The sequence below is a fragment of the Acomys russatus genome, chromosome 3, assembly GCF_903995435.1.
Source record: "Acomys russatus chromosome 3, mAcoRus1.1, whole genome shotgun sequence".
NCBI lineage: Eukaryota > Metazoa > Chordata > Mammalia > Rodentia > Muridae > Acomys > Acomys russatus.
This window is the reverse complement of record NC_067139.1, coordinates 72,654,397-72,673,490: the sequence shown is the minus strand read 5'-3', so window position 1 is coordinate 72,673,490 and position 19,094 is coordinate 72,654,397. Positions and strand designations below refer to the sequence as shown.

Below are 19,094 nucleotides of genomic sequence, written 5' to 3'. Positions count from 1 at the left end.
GCAGGGAGGGGGGGTAGCTTGTGTCTTGCTATCTCGGGGATCCCTACACACACTGCTCTGCCGCCAGGAAGCACTGCTAGTTTGCAAACACAATGATCTTCATGGTCATGGCACAGTGTTGCTTCTACCCATAATGTCCTTCTCTTCTGGGCTGGAGAGATGGCTCAGCGATTAGGAGCACTGGCTGCTCTTCAGGGGACACAGGTTCGATTCCCAGCACTCACCTGGCAGCTCACAACTGCATGTGACTCCAATTCAAGGAGATCCAACACCCTCATGTACTGATGTATTCAAGCAAAATCTTAATGCACATAAAAATAAAGCTTAACCAAAAAGCACTTCTCTTTCTTCCCAGCTCTCCAAAGAAATCATTCCCTGACTTGTTAAGGCCCAGATCAAATCAATGTTATTTCATCTGACAAAGCTATCTCAACACAGTTACCCAGTTAATTACCTTTTCCTCTATTCAGATAGTACAAGTGCCTTCCACACAAGGCACCAGGGTGTTCACACACCTTGTCTACGCACTGGTCTACTTCACTAAGTAATGGCCAAAGGATGGTCTTATGTCTTCTTTGGTCTCCCTACCCTTAAAAACTATCTTTATGAATGACTGTTCATGGTGAGGATCCAGAACTGTTTGATAAGATCAGGAAAAAATAGACAATGAGGAACTATACCAAATAGGAAGAGACTGAAAAGAAAACAGCTAAAGGCAATGGTAAGATCCTGAATTGGGCCTTGAAGCTACAGACGAGAAGACAAATAGGAGGGCCTTGGGTCACGGCTCAGCAGTCAAAGGGTTCCTGCTAGGTCTCTGTTGAAATCACTCTCTGGATCAACATGGGAGAAGAGAACAAATGCCCGCAAGCTGCACTCCGGCCACCACATGTGCATCACTGTGTGTGCTCAGACACAAACAAAAATTGCTAAATAAAAACAAAAACCCAAGAGTTGTAATTTAGTTAATAGTATCGGACCAAAAGCTTTCCCAGTAATGTTTTGGAATTTGTACTAGAGTGTATATGAGAGCTAACATCAGAGGCAAGTTCTAAAAGGTTCGAAACTATCCTTAGCCATACCAAGCTCAGGGTCAGCCCAAGAAGAACAAAAACTAAAATAAAACAAATACAATGCTATTTTTGCAACTTTCTAATAATTTTAAATTATTTCAAAATGCTTTCTTCTAAAATATCTATTTGAAGGTTTAAATTACTGTGCCAGGTTGCAGAACCATCACTAAGTTCTCATGTTATAAAGCAAGTCAGCCATGGAAGAGCGCAGATGAAGCATTACCACATCTGTACTTTGAATCTTACCAGGAATGAATTCATATACACATGTGTCAAGTATAATTAGGAAAAAGCAAAGTAAATAACTGAGAAATATAAAACAAATGTAATAAACCTACCAGCACAGTCAATAAAGGCAGCTGACCTCCAGCTACCACTGTAAGCATACTCTGGTAACTCAGTGAACCACACTCTCTATACAAAGTACTACATAATACCACAGACCAAGGAAAACAAATGTGAGGGGTCAGCTTCAAATGTGAATACTGGTGACAGGAAAGATGGTTCAGCAGTTAAGGGCACTTGGTGCTCTTACACAGAACCTGTGTTCCATTCCTGGCACTGACAAAGCAGATCACAACTGTCTGTAAGTCCAGGACAGGACACCCAATGCCCTCTGTTGGCCTCTGCTGGTGCTAGGCATGCGCATGAAACACACACATGCTTATAGCCAAATTACACACACACACACACACCCCTGATAAAAGCAAATGTGAATCATCACAAGACCTCACTCCAAACATTTGGGACGATGGGTATACTTGAAAACACCAAGGCTCTCTGTATGATGTTATCATTAAGGCACCACAGCATCTCAGGATCACATCAATGCTAACATTCGTGAAAAAAGACAGGTTTTAATTATGTCACAAGCGAGGTGAATTTTACACCACTTTCAGGAACACTAGAACAGTAGCAGTGGGCAGCAATATTAGACCCCGTGATCCAAGTAGATCCACCAGTACAGGTAATCTTTTGAACATGTTTCAATTTAAGACAAACCAGACAAGTACTTACTAAGCAGTACTTATCAAGGAAGGACAGAAGCCTTCACTACACAGGTATTTCTTGCCTTGCTAGGGATTACAATCAAACAATACAACGGAGAAGCCAATGGGGACTCTGAAGCGGGTCTGAGTTACACGCACGCAGAGATGGAAGGGTGACGGTGCCAGCCGGACAAAAGGAGAGAGGCGTGGTGTGGGGGAGGACTTTTCACAATACAACACCTCCGGGAACCTGGGATAGGACACATGCCAGGGCAGTAAAGGACGCTCAGTGTGGTGAAGGAGGAAGCAAACACACTCCTCAGTCTGGGGGATATCCAGGTACTGACAAGGGCTAGTGAACCACTGCCTCTCTGAACTACATACATCGATACTTTTGTCATTAGGGTTACTCAATAAATAAACATACACATTTGCCAAAGTAAAAGCACTGTTAATGAAAATCTGAGTTTAAAAGATTTGTAAGGGGGTGGGGTGGGGTGGGGGCATTAAAGAAAACATAAAGTCATTTTTGAAAACAAAACAGAGTTTGCCAAAAACAAAAACAAACAAACAACACATCTGTACAGTGTGCACACTGGAATCATATTGTAACTACACAGGCTTTTTAATCTGTTAAAATAAATAAAAGGGAAGTGAACATGCTCAGTAAAAAAAAAAAAAAAAAAAAAAAAAAAAAAGGATGCTTTAGAAAGTCACCAATTTTGGCTGAGTCTCCAATCCATAAGACTCTGAAATTTTTCCAAGAAAAAATAAAATTGCTTTTGACCTCTACAATAAATATCAATCTAATGTGATAAATACTGAGCTAAGTAAACCTAAATCAGCTCTAAGCATCTCGTATTGAAAATTTATATTGAAAGCTACCCACATAATCCTCCAATTTAAAAAGAATTAATTTAAATAATAAATAAGGCTAAACTGTATTTCTCATTCCATGAGAACAGCATCTGTTTCTGTCACAAGACTTTTAATTTCTAGATTAACTAACTATACTTTAAAACAGCAATAAAACACTATCACATTGTATAGACAAATAACTCTGGTTTTAGGCTTGAGCACTGACAAGTGCAGAGCCCTGGCTGCAAATGGGATGTGTATATGGGCACTCCGCAGACCTATCTAGTGCTAAGTACTCTTTCCTGTAGGTCAGCTCGCTTCCTAGTTCTAGAAACCTAAGGTGATTTTGATGTGGTTTTTAAGAATGTCCCTCAGAGACTCCTGTGTTGGAAGACTGCCCCCCAGCTTGGAGATGTTACTAAGTCATGGGCTTTAGGAGGGAGGCCATCCTCGGGTTAGGAGGTAGGCCATTCTGGGGTGCTGACTCTGGAGCAGATTCATGCTATCCTGCCATTCCCCAGTTTCCCTCTGGCAACCCCACCATTATTAGAGGCTCTCAGCGGCGTCTAGACCCCACTGCTTGATCATTGGCTCTCAGCCTCCAAAGCTACCTGACCTTTCTTTACAGGGTTCCAAGTCACAGCATTTCACACCCTGATACATGTGCACTCTCTCTGGAGAGCTGGACTAAGGTGCTTCTACCTAAAGATCCAAGTCTAACTCAATCCTTAAAAATTTCAGAAGCAATTAACATGAGATGGATTATAAACTCATTCCAAAGTTTATCAGGAAAATGCTTAACTTTGAATATTTCTAAGGAAAGCCATGTACGAAGTTACCTAACTACACATTAGCTATACTAATAGCGTGTTACACTAAACCTCTCCCACCTTTCAATCCCCAAATTCAATACTTCATTTAACACTTATTTATCTCCAAAATTATCATAACTGCCACTTAAAGTTAGAGTCCTTTTTTTTTTTCCTCAGTTGACTGAACAACCTAATCTATAGCTGCAAGAACACTCTACTTTCAGACACCAACAAATGCTCTCGCTGCTGGCTCCCCTGGGGCTAGTGTCAGGAGAACTGGGTCACAGAGCGCTTCCCAGGCCAGCATGATCAGCTTGCTCCATCACAAGGACATTGAGTACAAGACTAAATCTGCACGGGCCATTAGTCAAACTTGCGTATAATGAAATAGCCCCACAGAATAAGAAATGGAGGAAGGTGTCCAATATGTGTACAGCACACAGGACCATGTGCCATCTTAGACCGGGTACAGTGCCCCGCTATTGACTGTATCCTCAGCTGTTCTGAGCTGACGTTAAAGAGAAAGGGGAGACAAAAACAAGCAAGATGCTCACATAATACTAAACTAAAGAAATGTCAGTATGAAACCATAGAATCTGCTTTATAAAACCTAATCACACTGGCTGCATCCTCTCTGGACCAGATCATGAACAGAGCTCAGTCACTCTAGAAAATGCACCAAAGAGAGATGTGCTGAAATGGAGAGAGACAGTTGAAGTCTTAAAATAGTCTCAATTAATAACTCAAAACCATGGTAAGAAGAAAGACCATAAAGGTTTAAGAGAATGAACACCAGGCTTGCTATAAAAACAGCAAGGAACTGAGCTGGGCGTGGCAGCACAGGCCCTTAGTCCCAGCCCTCAGAAGGCAGAGGCAGGTGGATCTCTGTGAGTTTGAGGCCAGCCTGGTTTACAGAGTAAGTTCTGGAACCGCAAAGGCTACACAGAGAAACTTGGTCTTGAGAAACAAAAACAAACAAACAAGAAATCAACAGCAAGGAACTGTAAAATCAGCACATGTAACAATGCCAAAAGCCAATGAAGACGGCTAAAATACTGTTTGCTGAGTGAGTTCTTAAATGTTCTTAAGTGCTCATGGTTCACTTATAGAGGAAACACCAAAGTCCTGGGTTTGATGTCCAAGGCCACAAAAAATGATAAATAAGTGACCTAATTAGTTTAAAAGTTGGGCGTGGTGGTGCATGCCTATGCTCTCAGCGCTCGGAGACTGACGCCCGAGGACCACAAGTCCTTCGTCTTCTTGGGCTATAGTGTTTGTTTATGGTGTTGGGCTATAATGTGTGTTGGAGGTGTCAGCTCAGTGGTGGCATGGTTACCTTACACACATGAAACCTGGGGTTGATCCCCAGCATAGCAATAGCTACACAGACACACACGCGCACGCGCAAAGCAATCTCAAAAATGGCAAAGGTGGCCTAGACTAAACAAACATGTCACGTTCAAGGAGGAAATGTGAAAGTACACTTCCTTCTGTGTTAGCTCCCCACATCTTCCAGAAAACATGAGTAGTGGTTCCAGTTTTGTAGATTCTCAAGTTTACAGGTCTAGATGAAGTTCTTTTCAAACCCAAGCAGACTTGAGGGAGACTAGATCTGTAGCTCGTGACATGACAAAGCTAGAAAGGGAGAGATGCCAGATGAGGGAATAGAGACAAAACCCTCCAAAAAGGAAGCAAAGGGCTGGCTAGATGGCTTAGTGGAGTGGGTGAGGTGAGGGAGAAGAAAAAAAAGCCAAGAACGAAAATTTTTTGTAAATTTAGATTTAAAAAAAAAAAAACTGTGCTTGCTTCAGCAAGACTTTAAATGGCTCGTATTGCTTCTGAGTATCCAGAGGTGGTATTTGAGCTTTAAAAGCAAAATGCTGTTACTAAGCCTCCAAAATTAAGCTCGTTTCTTCTGATAAAATAGGGATGGGACAGGTTGGAGGGAGCAGAGATAACAAAGTCCCCATGTGGTGTCACAGCACTCAGCAGGCAGATGACAGGATCAGACCAATCAGGTTGCTCAGGGAGAGCCTGTCTCAAAAACACCAGTGATGACTGATAGGGGTGAGGTGGGTTGGGGGGGGGGGGGGGGGGGGGAGACTGACTGGCTAGCTCTTTTCATACTATAGTTACAAAAAATAATAATTAAATTTGGTTTAAAGACAGCTGGGATCTCTTACTGGAAAGCTACAGCCTATCAGTAGACTGGTAACACAGCAAGCACAGCATCGTAGCCATTAGCGTGCGGCCTCAGCGAGGGCTCTAGGAGCTAAATGGGGTGGAGGTCAGAAGCTGGAAACTGAAGGCCCTAGAAACACAACAATCTTCTACAAAATGCCCCGTGACACAAAGACAGAGCGTGTCACTTAATGCAGGCACGAAGCCTAGAGCAGGAAACTGAGGCTTGCTGTAAAAAGCATTCTTCACCCCGGCACCCCATTCTTATCGGAAGACCAGTACCAGCAGAGCCAAAGGTGAAGGGAAAGGCCCCCTCAGCTGGGGCAGAGGAGAAGGGTGGGGAGCACCAACTAGGAAGACCATCTAGGAAGACACGTGGCTCTGGTTGCCACGGTGCTCCGCAAATCTGAGTCTCCCCATGTGCTATCATGAGGAGCTGGGTAGAGAGCAATGCTGTGTAGGTGGATGAGAAGTCCTGGAAAGGAGTGACTGACTGAGGAGGTCTTCACGGCTGTGGAGAGGCTGGGACCCTGCGGGTTGGGAGCCTCTGTCTTGGGCTGGTGTCGGCCCTCCAGAACAGCCATTCTTTGCCCACCCCTGTGGCTGAACTAACATCTTCTAACTAATAGAGAAAAATCCTTTTAGAATCTATTAACTAACAGACTACTAGCTTCCTCCAGTGCAAAGGCTAAGGATGCCATCAGATAGCCTCTGAGTTTCCCCCTCCTGCTGTAACCGACAGCTTATTATAAACTTGCTTGGTTTATGACTTTCTTTGTTTTGTGTAACTGTAGAACTCCATGAAACTGCCTCCATGCTGGAACGTGGAATCTGGGGTGCCTATAATTGTGTTCCCAGGCTATAGTCATTCAAAATAGCTCTGGAATAAGCTCTCTCTTATTTCCTTTAAGATGAGAGCTGTGAAAATGCACTGAAGCTAGTAGAAAACGGACCTGGTGGTAGTCACATGTTAATAAAGCCAAGGTGCAGCTCCTTGACGGCTTCTCAGCCGTTCTCTGTCCCCGATGCTTCCTTTCCAATTCTTCACATACAGACATACTCACTGTGATTAAGAAACCTTTGAACCTGTCAATTGTGGGGCATGCCTTTAATCCCAGCACTCAGGAGGCATAGGCAGGTAGATCTGAGTCCAAGGCCAGTCTGGTCTACAGCGGGAGTTCCACGACAGCCAGGGGCACAGAGAAACCCTGGAGGGAGCGGGGAGGGCGCAGATGACAACTTTGGTTTGGAGTTAGGGATGATTCACAATGCATATATATTTATGTATATGAGAAAGAAAATTAAGAACTTACATTAGATTTAAGCGATAAACCACGAGAATATTTAAGCTGGAAAAGCAAATCAGGAAAGATGTGAGGGCCGCATGAAACTGCCATTGTTATGCATCAGAAATAGTCAAATATGGTTAAGTTTATAAGGCGGAAATGAGTTCCTAAGGCAGCATTCCATATTGAAAAGCCACCATGAAGCAAGTGACTCCGTGGGACTGCACTGGGCAGTGGCAGAAGAACAAGTCTCAGACTCGATTCTAAGGATATACTGTGCCAAACAGGGCAGACAAAGTGGGGAGCAGAGACGCGCAGAGAGAAGGGGAGACGGCCACCAAAGAGATTCCCATACAGGATGGTCCTGAAGACCCTTTCCAAAATGCTCTACGAGTTCTTGCCCACTAAATGAAGCACGTTCTGGCAAGCTGGGTTGGCTTTGTCTGTCAAAACAGAGCAGATGGGGTAAATGTGAATGGGATCGTTTCCAAAAGAGGACAGGGCAAGACAAATTCAGCAAGGCAAGGAAATGGTCCCAGCCCCGGCCTCGCCCTGTAGAACCCACAGCACTTTGTTTATGATCAATCCCGACAAACATCTGCAGGCAGGAACCAGGAGCCCTGTGAGCAACTGTGCAGTGCATGCGCTCTCTGCCGGCAACATTTACAGCACACCAAGCTGTGTGAGCTCAGAGTCACCTAGGACTGCACACAGAAGACCTAAAGCACAACTGAAATGCGAGACGGAAGGCCAAACTCGGGAGACTGGGAATGGCAAAATAAGGGGGGCCCGAGCAGGAGTGGTCACGTGTCTTTCTTACCTCCTCTCATCCTGCTTCCTACTGCATATACCACTCTCACTAGAGGCAGAATCAACTAGAACTACCACTTATTTGGCTTAGACTAAGTGGGAACATGTTTGAAATACCATATCCAGACCAAAAACTATATTTATATGTGTATATATTATTTTATATACTATATAAATATATATTCTGTTGTTTCATTTTTTCTATTTCTTAGATTAGGCTTTATTATACTTCACTCTTAATGGATTATAACCCACAGTAGAGACGTTTCATTAGTTTTATGAAAACCAACCTTTCGCTGTAGTCCTCTACCACAACAGTGAGATGACTTCAACACGGCAAGCTCTCCATAAAGAAAACACCCTCAGCTCCAATGTGAGAAGGGCAACAGCGGGTATAATATAAAAAGAGCTTAGGTGTGGGACTGTGGCATTTCAAGGAGTGAGGAGAAGTGATCGGCCCAGGGTGCAGGCAGTATGTGAGGAGTGTCTGGAGAGGATTTAAAAATAGTAACAATGAAGAGTCTGCTTCTTCTTATTACCCTGCACCTGCAATCCTAGACAATCATGACTCCCGCCTGCTGGGGCTCACAGCTGGAATATGAGACGGGGCGCCCATGGCCACCACTAGTGCTCAGCATCATATTAAACACTTTGAACACTCACTACACTGGAAACTGAGGCTTGGGGAGGTTGAATTAAACAGACAAATGGGGGGTCTAATCCAGGTACCGCATGCTTATCCTGCTACTTCCGACCACTCAAGGAAAATAAGCAGAAGGCAGGAGCAGCCTTGGGTCGGCTGAGCTGAGAGTCACCAGCTGAGCTGGGGTGTCATCTTCCATTAGCCTACTTTCTTACCTTCTCCATCAGCTAGTCAACACCTGACTGCCATAGCTCTGAGAACATCCTTTTACATTACTAATTTAAGGCCTATTTCTTGACAGTTTCCCTAGAGTACAGGCAGGTTAACTCTGTCACACAGACAGTCACTGTGGCCCGAGGCGATCATCTCTCTCAGCAGACAGGAACTGTGAAAATGCAGCTCATGAAAACAGTTCGGATTCCTTGCTGTTCGTTTTAATGGGCAACGACATCTTTGTCTTTGTGTACTGTCAAAATTCCCACAACGGAACATTTATTTTTCTTAATTGCTTTAATTTTAGGCTAGCTATGCTTTTTACTGGAAAACATAATGTAGAGAAAATGCAGAGTATAACTGAGGAATAATATAGCCCTTATTTGTTAATATTTTAACTGTGCAAATCTCATTTCCTCTCCCAGTGTCTCCACGTAGTGAGTAGATTTTTAAGTCACAGCCTTCCAACTCCAGGGAGGACAGAATTTCTCTAATAATATACAACTCTCAGACTACAAAAGCCCAAACAGAAAGCCTGGCTATGAGGTGCTTGGGGACTAGAGCACAGACGTTTCCTTTTATCAAATCCCTACCTATGAAAAGAGAAAAGATTAACAAAAGAAAATTACCTCCACAGAGTTAAAGGCTGAAATAAGCACTCATTGAGTAGGGATAGAACGGGCACAGTGCTGCACAGCTCTGCTCCCTTTGAGATGCCAACCCTGCCCAGGCTGAGGTTTCTGAGACTGGAAGTGCCGGCCTACCTGAAGAGTCAGTGCGGCAGGCAGTAAGCAATAGGTGCCCAGAGGAAGGCAGGAAGCTAGACCCTCGGACACAGTCCTCCGACACACCATGAGCAGGGCCAAGCTTCAGGGGTCAGAACGCTGTGGCTCAGTGGGTCAGGGTACCTATCAACAAATCTGGGAACTCAGGGATCCAGAGAGAAGACAGAAGACCTGGGCAGGTGTGGTGATGTAAGCCTTAAACACGGAGGGAGGCAAAGGCAGACAGATCTCTGTGAGTTCCAGGACAGCATGGTCTAACATAGCAAGTTCTAGGTCAGGCTTAGCTACATAGTAAGACCCTGTCTTTAAAGAGAGGACTTAGACAAGTTGCTCTCTGACCTATGAATTTGCACATACAAAATAATGAAATATAATTTCAAAAAGATTTTAAAGGGGGTCAGGGATTGACAAGGCTGCAGGTGTGCAGTTCTTGAAGAAACAAATGCTCAGTTGTGAAGAGGTCCCCTGGGAACAGAAGCGCACAGTTCTATAAATAATAAGTCACTGGATTATAACCACAGTCATAGCTGTTACTCTGATTTCCACAGAAACCTAGTGAGCCAGTGCTTGGACCCACAGAAATACATTTGCATTGTTGTAAGCCACTAAATTTGGCTACTTTCTTTCTTGTTTTGGTTTTGGTTTTTCAAGACATTTTCTGTGTAGACTTGGCTGTCCCGGACTCACTGTGTAGACCAGGCTGGCCTCAAACTATCCACCTGCCTCTGCCTCCCCAAATGCTGCGATTAAAGGCCACTCCCAGCTCTGGTTACTTTTAAAAGCTGCACTCTTCTCACCCTCTTTGGATGCCTGGGCTCACTAACAGACCTGACTTCCACACGCAACTGCCTTGTCTGGATATGCTAGCCACCTAAACTGAGTACCCAGTGCCTAGAATGGAGACTTCTGACCCAAACGCCAGTGTCTTTAGCTGGGCTAGCACGAGCCTATGCCTCAGCTACAACTCTGCCCTTTCCACCTCCAGAGAAAATAAGACCAAAATCGGACAAGCTAAGAATTAGCCAGTCTTTATGTTGTATTGGTTTTCTACTGACACCTTGGGTTAAAAACAAACAAACAAATGCCTACTTGGGGCTGCAGAGGATGGCTCAGCTGTTAAGAACACTAGCTGCTCTTCCAGAGGACCCAGGTTCAATTCCCAGCAGCACATGGTTACTATCAACCACCTGTTACTCTAGTTCTTGGGACTCAGATGCCTCTGTGCCCCCTGCAAGCACTGCATGTGCACTGTGTGTGATACATACATGTAGGCAGGACACTTGCACACATAAATTATGAATTTAAAAACAAAACAAAACCCCCCACTCATCAGCTTAGACTTAGTTATGATGTCTCTCTCTGCCTGGCATCCCAGCCACGGTCAAGGTGAATGCCAGGCTATTCTTTACCTGGACGCTCCTGGGAAGAATGCACACTTTGAGGTTCATTTACATTGCTGTCATTTTAGTTCCTAGCAGCTGCATGATTGGGGACTTCATTTCTTCACCAGCTGTCAACTGGAGGCCACATACCATTTCTAGAAGCTACTCCTGTTCCATCTTCATACACAGAAGCAAGGTGTTGGGTTGTATTCTGTTCATGCAATTCTACTGGGGCCAGTGCAAGGCCAGTCTGGGCTCCGGACTGTGTCATAGAAACAAAATGGGCTAGGGGTAGGACTATGGGTGCCTGTGTGTTTACCTTAATCTCCCCTTTCCAAACAGGGTAATATAATCACACAAAGTGGTAACAACAAATCAGTGGCTGCCACCCATACTCAAGGAAGAGGCGTTATACAAACAGAAGCACTTTAGGGCTCCCTCAGAATTCTGCCAATCACACGGAACCATGGGAAATCCAGCAAGGCAATGACTGCTACCCTGGGAGAGCTCCCGATGCCCTCATACAACACACGCAGTTGGAGTAACGCAACCCAGGTAGTTTCTTAGCTCTCCCCCACATCCTAGGTGCTACAGGTTTTCTTTTTCACTTCTCCTGAACTTGAACTTTATCAATGAATTTCTCATACTCCTGGAAATTTGAATATCCTCAAAACAGGTTTAAAAAAAAAAAAAACAGCATTTAAAAATTACCTAATTGTCTAATGAGACATTATGTTAAGTAGCTTGAAACACAGAAATGCTGAATTCCACTCAGAATGACTTATAAACTGTGCAACACAAAGCAAAGACAATATATAATAATTATTAATGCCACACAGTATTAGTTTTAAAAGCAAATAATTAATAAAATCATACTCAACCATACAAGATATTTGGGTTTTTTGGTTCCCCCTTCCTCTCCCCCAGGGTTTCACTGTGTAGCTCTGGCTGTCCTGGAACTCACTCTGTAGACCAGGCTAGCCTGAAACTCAAGAGATTCACCTGCTTCTGCCTCCTTTGAGCTAGGATTAAAAGCATGTGCCATGCTTGCTTCAGCAGCACATATACTAAAAGTGGAACAATACAGAGAAGATTAGCATGGCCCCTGTGCAAAGATGACACGCAAATTCATGAAGCATCCCATATTTTTTTAAGCTTAGCTGTTTAGGGGTTAAGATGTTTTTAGGTCTAGATGTTTTAAGTTGATAATGACAAGATAAGATACAAATTGATTTACATTCAGAATTTCAGACTCATCAAGATAGGAAAGCTATTTTCTTCAAGGTTATCAAATTCAAATAGCCAAAACATGAATGTAACGTTTTTATAATTCTTGATTGTTTTGTGGTTATTTTTGCTGTATGTAGTTTATTTTATTTATGTGTAAAATATAAATATATATATATATATGTGTGTGTATGTGTGTAAAAAAGAAAAATAAATTTTAAAAAATTTAAAGCATGTGCCAACACTGCCTGACAGTGTTTGCTATTTGTTAACTCAACTACCATATTTTCTGATAAACCAAACAAATTTTAGATCAGTCAATTTTAGACATAGCATTTACGTGGCTGAAGTGTAGAGATATTGATGCAGAGACCATAATCAGAACTCTGACAGGCTGCTTAAAAGCTACATTTTATCTTGGGACATTTCACTCGCATGCTGTGCTGGGATAAAGGAAGGGTGTGCACCAGCAGCAGCAGCAGCAGCATAATTCTGATGGTATATAAACAGGAAAAACAAAGATTACAAGAAATACACCAAGAGAGTTGGTTAGCTATCTGAATACTGGCCTTACAGAAGACGTTCAACTGTGTTTATTAATTTCACATCTTCCCATTTTGTCTTAGGATTCTATTGCTGTGATCAAACATTACTACCACACATAACTTGAGAAGGAAAGGGTGAGTTCCTGCTTATACTTCCCTGTACCATCACTGAGGGAAGTCAGGGCAGGTGCAGAACCAGAGCAGGAACCTGGAGGCAGGACCAAGGCACAAGTCATGGAGGAGTAGTGGTTACAGCTCGCCCAGCCTACACAACCCGAGACCGCCAGCCCTGGGGAGGAGGCATCACCCGCACAAGCCAGGCCCTCCCACATGGGAGCAGGACAGTGCCCTAGAGACTAAGGCTTATCTCGCAGAGGCCTTTTCTCAACTAAGATTCCCTCTTCCCAGACAGGTCTCCATTTGTGTCAAGTTGACAAAAACAACCCAGTACATCATTTTTCTCAAATAATTTTGGGCAACTCATGATACCTGACCCAACCAATTTTTTTTTTTTTTAAGTTCAAATTTCCTGTTCAGTCTAATGCTCTAGAGAGCACAAACTGTTTTAAAGTACAGAGAGTTTGGACATGGAGGGGGGGAGGTGCGCCAAAGATGCAAACTTGTTAACAGCAATGCCCAAATCTGGAAAATACTAGAATTCCGACTAATAAAGGGATAAGGGAGGGAGATGACAGGGTTGGTTGTGCACAAAGAAGACAAAAGCAGAGACCAAAGTGGAGGTGGTGGGCAGGCAGGTGAAGGAAGGACATGGTAACCAAAGCAACGGCCTCCAGTGCTTCCTTTGGTGTCCTGATGTCCGGAAGGCTCTAGTCTCCTTTTAAAACCAGTAATTTTGGACTCTTTTCAACAAAAATGGACCCAACTGAAGCTGCATTTAAAGCTTAAAACATTAAATGCTTCTAAGAACTAAAAACAAGTTTTTAAAAAGCTTTTCTAATTTCTGATTTACACAATCTCTTACACACACACACACACACACACACTCACACTCACACACACACACACACACACACACACACACACACACTCTCTCTTCAAACCCCAGAGCCTAGGCAAAGCTGGTGGGAATCCGTGAATTACCCACCCCATCCCCACACAGAACAATCGCAGGCAGAAAGGATCTGGCCATTAGCTACACTGTCTCCACCAAGACAGCAGCCTTATTAAATTACAACTGTTTGAACAAGGTCAAGCCCTCGGAGTTTAATTCAAAGTGTTTCCAGGTATAATGCTGTCAGGTCAACTTAAACAAGCCAACAGAGGCTTAGAGCCTGATTAAATATTAAAACAGAATCTTTCACATCTGTTTTTACCCAAGGATGAAATTACTGTACATCACTTCAACCAGCTCATTAATACACCACACACACATCTTGCCTCAAAGGTTACAGGAATATCAACACTTCAGAGGCCTGCGGCGAGACTGCCCACACAGCCAGAGTGAGGTCGCCGAATACTTTATTGGACGTCAATATTTCTTTACAAAATGTGAGAGATAATCAGTTAGACACAGACACATTTTAAATTGAAGGATGAAAACCTCCATGAAGATAAGTCAGTTGCTTTTGATCAGAACCTTCTAATCACTCACTCAGCTGCCTTTGATAGGTAACTTGATAGCACACACTGAGCAAACATTTTGACTCAACAGTAATTACTTTATAAAATGGAGGGTTGTCGCATTCATAGCCAGCCAGAGAAATCTCATTCTTCAACTTGGAAAAGAGCAAATTAGGCATGACGGAGGGTAGGGAATATATATGTGCCTTTAATTCTGCCACCCAGGAGGCAAGACAGGCAGATGCCTGTGAGTTCAAAGCCAGCCTAGTCTACACATAGTGAGTTCCAGAGCTACAAGACCCTGTCTCAAGAAACAAAAGCAAACAAACAAACGGAAAAAGCACAAATATAAAATACAAGAGGTCCATATAGACATTCGAAGCGGGAGCACGTATGACACTCAGCATACACCCTGCAATCAGACTGGGGGAGACAGGTCAAGATCTATTGCTGTATACAGACCTCATACCAGAGAACTGTGTCCAACTAAGACCTGAAGTACTCATCACATTCCCTGATGTCCAATACCCGCGCCACTGCAGGGGTGACAGCATGAAACAATTTTCTAGCACTGTCTGTGCTGGTGATTTGGGGCTCCTGCATCTGTTTATTACCTGTCCCTTCCTTCCTCTGGTATATGTACTCCCCTTATGTCTGGGGAACCCCTGCTTGTTGACAGCTGCCCAACCTTCACACCCAGTCACCTGGGTGAATGTATTCTTCAAGCCACAGTCCCATGCCTCTATTAATGGTGTCAGGGGCAGGCAACTGCCTCATCAAGGTATTTCTCTAGGCCTGTTGGGAGAGCAGGCTCTTTGGGGCTGAAACTGCTCTCCTGGCAGAGCAGAATTAACTAGAATGCAAAAGATGCTGCTGTGCAGCAGGAGCAAAGCACAAGAGGCAAAGACACAGCCTGGAGAAGTCTCTCTGAGCAACTAGAGCGGACCAGAAAGAAACCGCCTTTACAGTGTTAGGGACATTAGCTACCTTTAGACATGTCTGCTGTCAGTTAATGTGTAAACTGCCATGTTTAAATATTAGCAATAAAGCAATTAAAAGAACACCTACTCTGACTCAAAGTAGAACTCCATTCACACTTTCTCTTAAAAGTCCCAGCAGTCACTGCACACCTTTAATCCCAGCGCTCGGGAGGCAGAACCAGGCAGATCTGAGCTGGAGGCCAAGCTGGTCTACAGAGTGGGTTCCGAGGACAGCTAGGGCTACGCAGAGAAACCCCACCTCTAAACAACAAAAAGAATCCCACTAGTTTCCCAGCAGTGTCCCAGCTGGTAGATTCATACCTCACAGTCTTCTTACTAGCTCATGTGCCTGAATGATCTAACTGTCATAATCTGATTGCTGCATATTAAAGAACTTCAAGCTACCTAAGGGCGCTACATTCTAAATTGCTTCAATATAGACGAGGGTAAGGATGATCAGCTCTAGCTCTCACATGCGACCAACGATAACAATGCTAGTACTTGTACTTATAGAATTTGCTTTGTGATACTGCTTTTCTATTCTTAATTAAATAGGCTCCTGCTGTGTAGCTGTGGCTGGCCTGGAACTTTCCAGGTGGACCCCGGTGGACACCATGCCTGGATGCTTTTATCTCAAACATATACACACCCATATGCTTCTTGTTGTTGTTGTTCCCGAAGCTGGAGCTATAGGCAGGTGTAAGCAGCCTGGCACAGGCGCTGGAGCTAAAGGCAGGTGTAAGCAGCCTGGGCACAGGCGCTGGAGCTATAGGCAGGTGTAAGCAGCCTGGCACAGGCGCTGGAGCTATAGGCAGGTGTAAGCAGCCTGGCACAGGCGCTGGAGCTATAGGCAGGTGTAAGCAGCCTGGCACAGGTGCTGGAGCTATAGGCAGGTGTAAGCAGCCTGACACAGGTGCTGGGAGTTGAACTAGGATCCTCGGGAAGAGCCGAGTATTCTCAGGCCTGAGCCTCTCCAGGCTGTGAGAACTGCTTTGTAAGAAAAGAAGCGATCACTTACTTAAGATTATAGGTCAAACTTTACACCCAAAAAAAGGATGATTACACTCCCTAAACCAAAAGTTTCAAAACCTTCACATTTCAATTTAAGTACTCTCAAACTATTGTTGGACACTGTAGCACTTGCCTGTTATCCAGCCAGCACTTGGAGGTACCAGCAGGGGGCCCAGACATTCAGGGTCAGCCCCAGCTACAAGCTAGAGTTAAAAGCAGCCTAGACTATGTAAGACCCTGTATCAAAAATCTAAAGACCCAATGGTTGGGTAATAGACTTCTAAAGAACTCATTTAAGGGCTGGGTAGTTGGTGGTGACACACACTTTTAATCCCAGCTCTGGAAGTGGGCCTCTGTGAGTTTGAGGCCCCCTTGGTCTACAGAGTGATTCCAGGACAGCCAGGGCTACACACAGAGAAACTCTGTCTTGAAAAAAAACCCAAAAAACTCAATTAGGAGATATATATTGTTGTTTGTTTGCTTGTTTGTTTGTTTGTTTTTCGAGACAGGGTTTCTCTGTGTAACCTTGGCTGTCCTGGACTTGCTTTGTAGACCAGGCTGGCCTCAAACTCAAAAGTGATCCGCCTGCCTCTGCCTCCTGAATGCTGGGATTAAAGGTGTGCACCACCACACCCGGCTGAGATATACTTTTCATAGAGCAATTCTTTCTCTGGGTTTACTAACTACATGAAGGATTTGGGGAGTGAAAAATCAATTTTTTTCAAACTTAAAGATACAACTATATTTGAAAATGGTGACTAGGAAGAGAGACCTGCTTTGTGCTTTCCTTTCCTTCTCTTTTTTTCCTGCCATAGCACAATACTTGACAGCATCCCTTTGGGGACATGGACCCTGCGATGACAAGGCAAGCAAAGCCCTGCTTTCTCAGCTGCACGCTGGAGCTCTTCTGCCCACCTTCTCCACTACAGCAGGCTGTAAGAGAAGACTAACGGAGGTCACACTAAAAGGGAGGAGGTGATGTTTAAAACAAAAACAAAACAAAAAACCCAAGAACTCAGGTGTAGTGACGCCTGACTTTAATGCTAGCAGATCTCTATGAGCTCTGGACTAGCCTGCTCTACATAGTGGGTTCCAGGCTAGCCAGGGCTACATAGTGAGAACCTATCTCCAAAAATTAATGGAGGTGGGGAAGCCTGGAGAGATGGCTCAGTAGTTAAGAGCCTCATTTCTCTTGCAAATGATCTGTGTTTGTGTCCCAGCACCCATGTCAGGCAGTGCACAAATGCATTTATTTCCAGCTCCAGAGGACGTAACACCCTCTTCAGAACTCTGTGGGTACCTGCATTCATACACACACATACCCACACACAGAAACATGCATGTTCCAAGGGTCAAACTCAAACTTGTACAAAATCAGCCCAGGAGAGCCAGGTCAAACACTGTTAAAAAGACAAGAATTTTAGGGGTTAGGTTAGACAATAAAGTGTCTGTGTTCCAATCCCCAACACAGACATAAAAGGCTGGGCAGAAGGTCATGTGTGCAACCCCAGCACTTGTTGAGAGAGGGGAAGGGAGGATGACCAGCAGATTCTAGGAACTTACTAGGCAGCCAGGTTCAGGGAGAAGCCTTGTCTCAAAAAATAAAGTGGAAGGCCAGCACGATAGCTCTGGGGACAGTGGCACTTGTTGTCAGACCTGGTGGCAGAGTAATCCCCAATAGACACATGCTGGAGAGAGAGAACCCACTCCTGAATTCTGTCCTCTGCTCTCCACATACACGTTGTGGGCACAGGTGTACACGTACATACACACACACACACACCTACCTGTGCAGGCACTTGAGGGTTTTTTGTTTTTTGTTTTTGTTTTTTAAGTGGAGAGCAACCACAGAAAAATGCCCCTGACATAAACCCCTGGCCCTGGCCTCCCCGGCATCCACCCTCCAACACACACATATAAAATTTCTATAATAAGCACTTTATTGTTTTTTTGTTTTTGTTTTTTTTTTTAACTAAACATAAAGACTCATTGCTGACAAAGAAAAGTACAGCCTGGAGAGTTTTGGTGCCTGTTATCTTTGCTATGACTAAAGCTCTCCAAATTAAGCCAGGTGCAGTGGCACACTCCTTTAATCCCAGCACCCAGGGAGACAGAGGCAGGCAGATCTCTGTGAGTTTAAGACCAGCCTGGTTCTATAAAGCCAGTACAGGAATGCCAAGGCTACACAAAGAAACCCTGTCTCTAAAAACCAAAACACCTAAACCAAACCAAACAAACCACACAGAAATTAGCATGGCAAAAATAAAATGAAATAAAAATAAGTACAATTAAATTTCTGTTAATTTCCTGTGGGGGTTTCAAGTTCTCAGAAACACAACTGTCCCTGTACTTTGAATTGTTAGAGCAAAAGACACAGACCTATGTATAGGTCCCAGCACTTAAGTTCCACTGGTTACATTTTAATAGGATGCGCGTGTCTAAGAGAAGCTAAAATCTACCCACTAGACTTTTAAGGCATGGTACAAGCCGAAAGCATTTAGACCAAGTCCATCTCGAATGAAACCCACTGCTTACTTATGACTCAAAATAGATACTTTATCTGGCCACATTTTTAAAAATTAGTTTGCAGAATACAAAGAACAGGTGTGGTGCATGGAGGTAGTGAGAGGACGGGATAGTCCTCTGAGTTTCGTACCCAAGTTCGGCACCAATGTTATATATAAAAGCAAATAACCAGGATGGGGCTGCGAGGGTCCC

General features: G+C 44.0%; 1 protein-coding gene and 1 non-coding gene across 7 annotated transcripts in view; one reads left to right on the top strand and one right to left on the bottom strand.

The window, feature by feature from the left end:
• The window catches only part of Kat6b (lysine acetyltransferase 6B), a 171,345-nt gene that overhangs the window by 88,786 nt on the left and 63,465 nt on the right, over window positions 1-19,094 (bottom strand). The gene's annotated exons all lie outside the window — the stretch shown is intronic.
• Window positions 12,080-12,182, top strand: LOC127187324 (U6 spliceosomal RNA). The gene has a single exon (XR_007830470.1). It is a non-coding gene; the product is annotated as a U6 spliceosomal RNA (small nuclear RNA).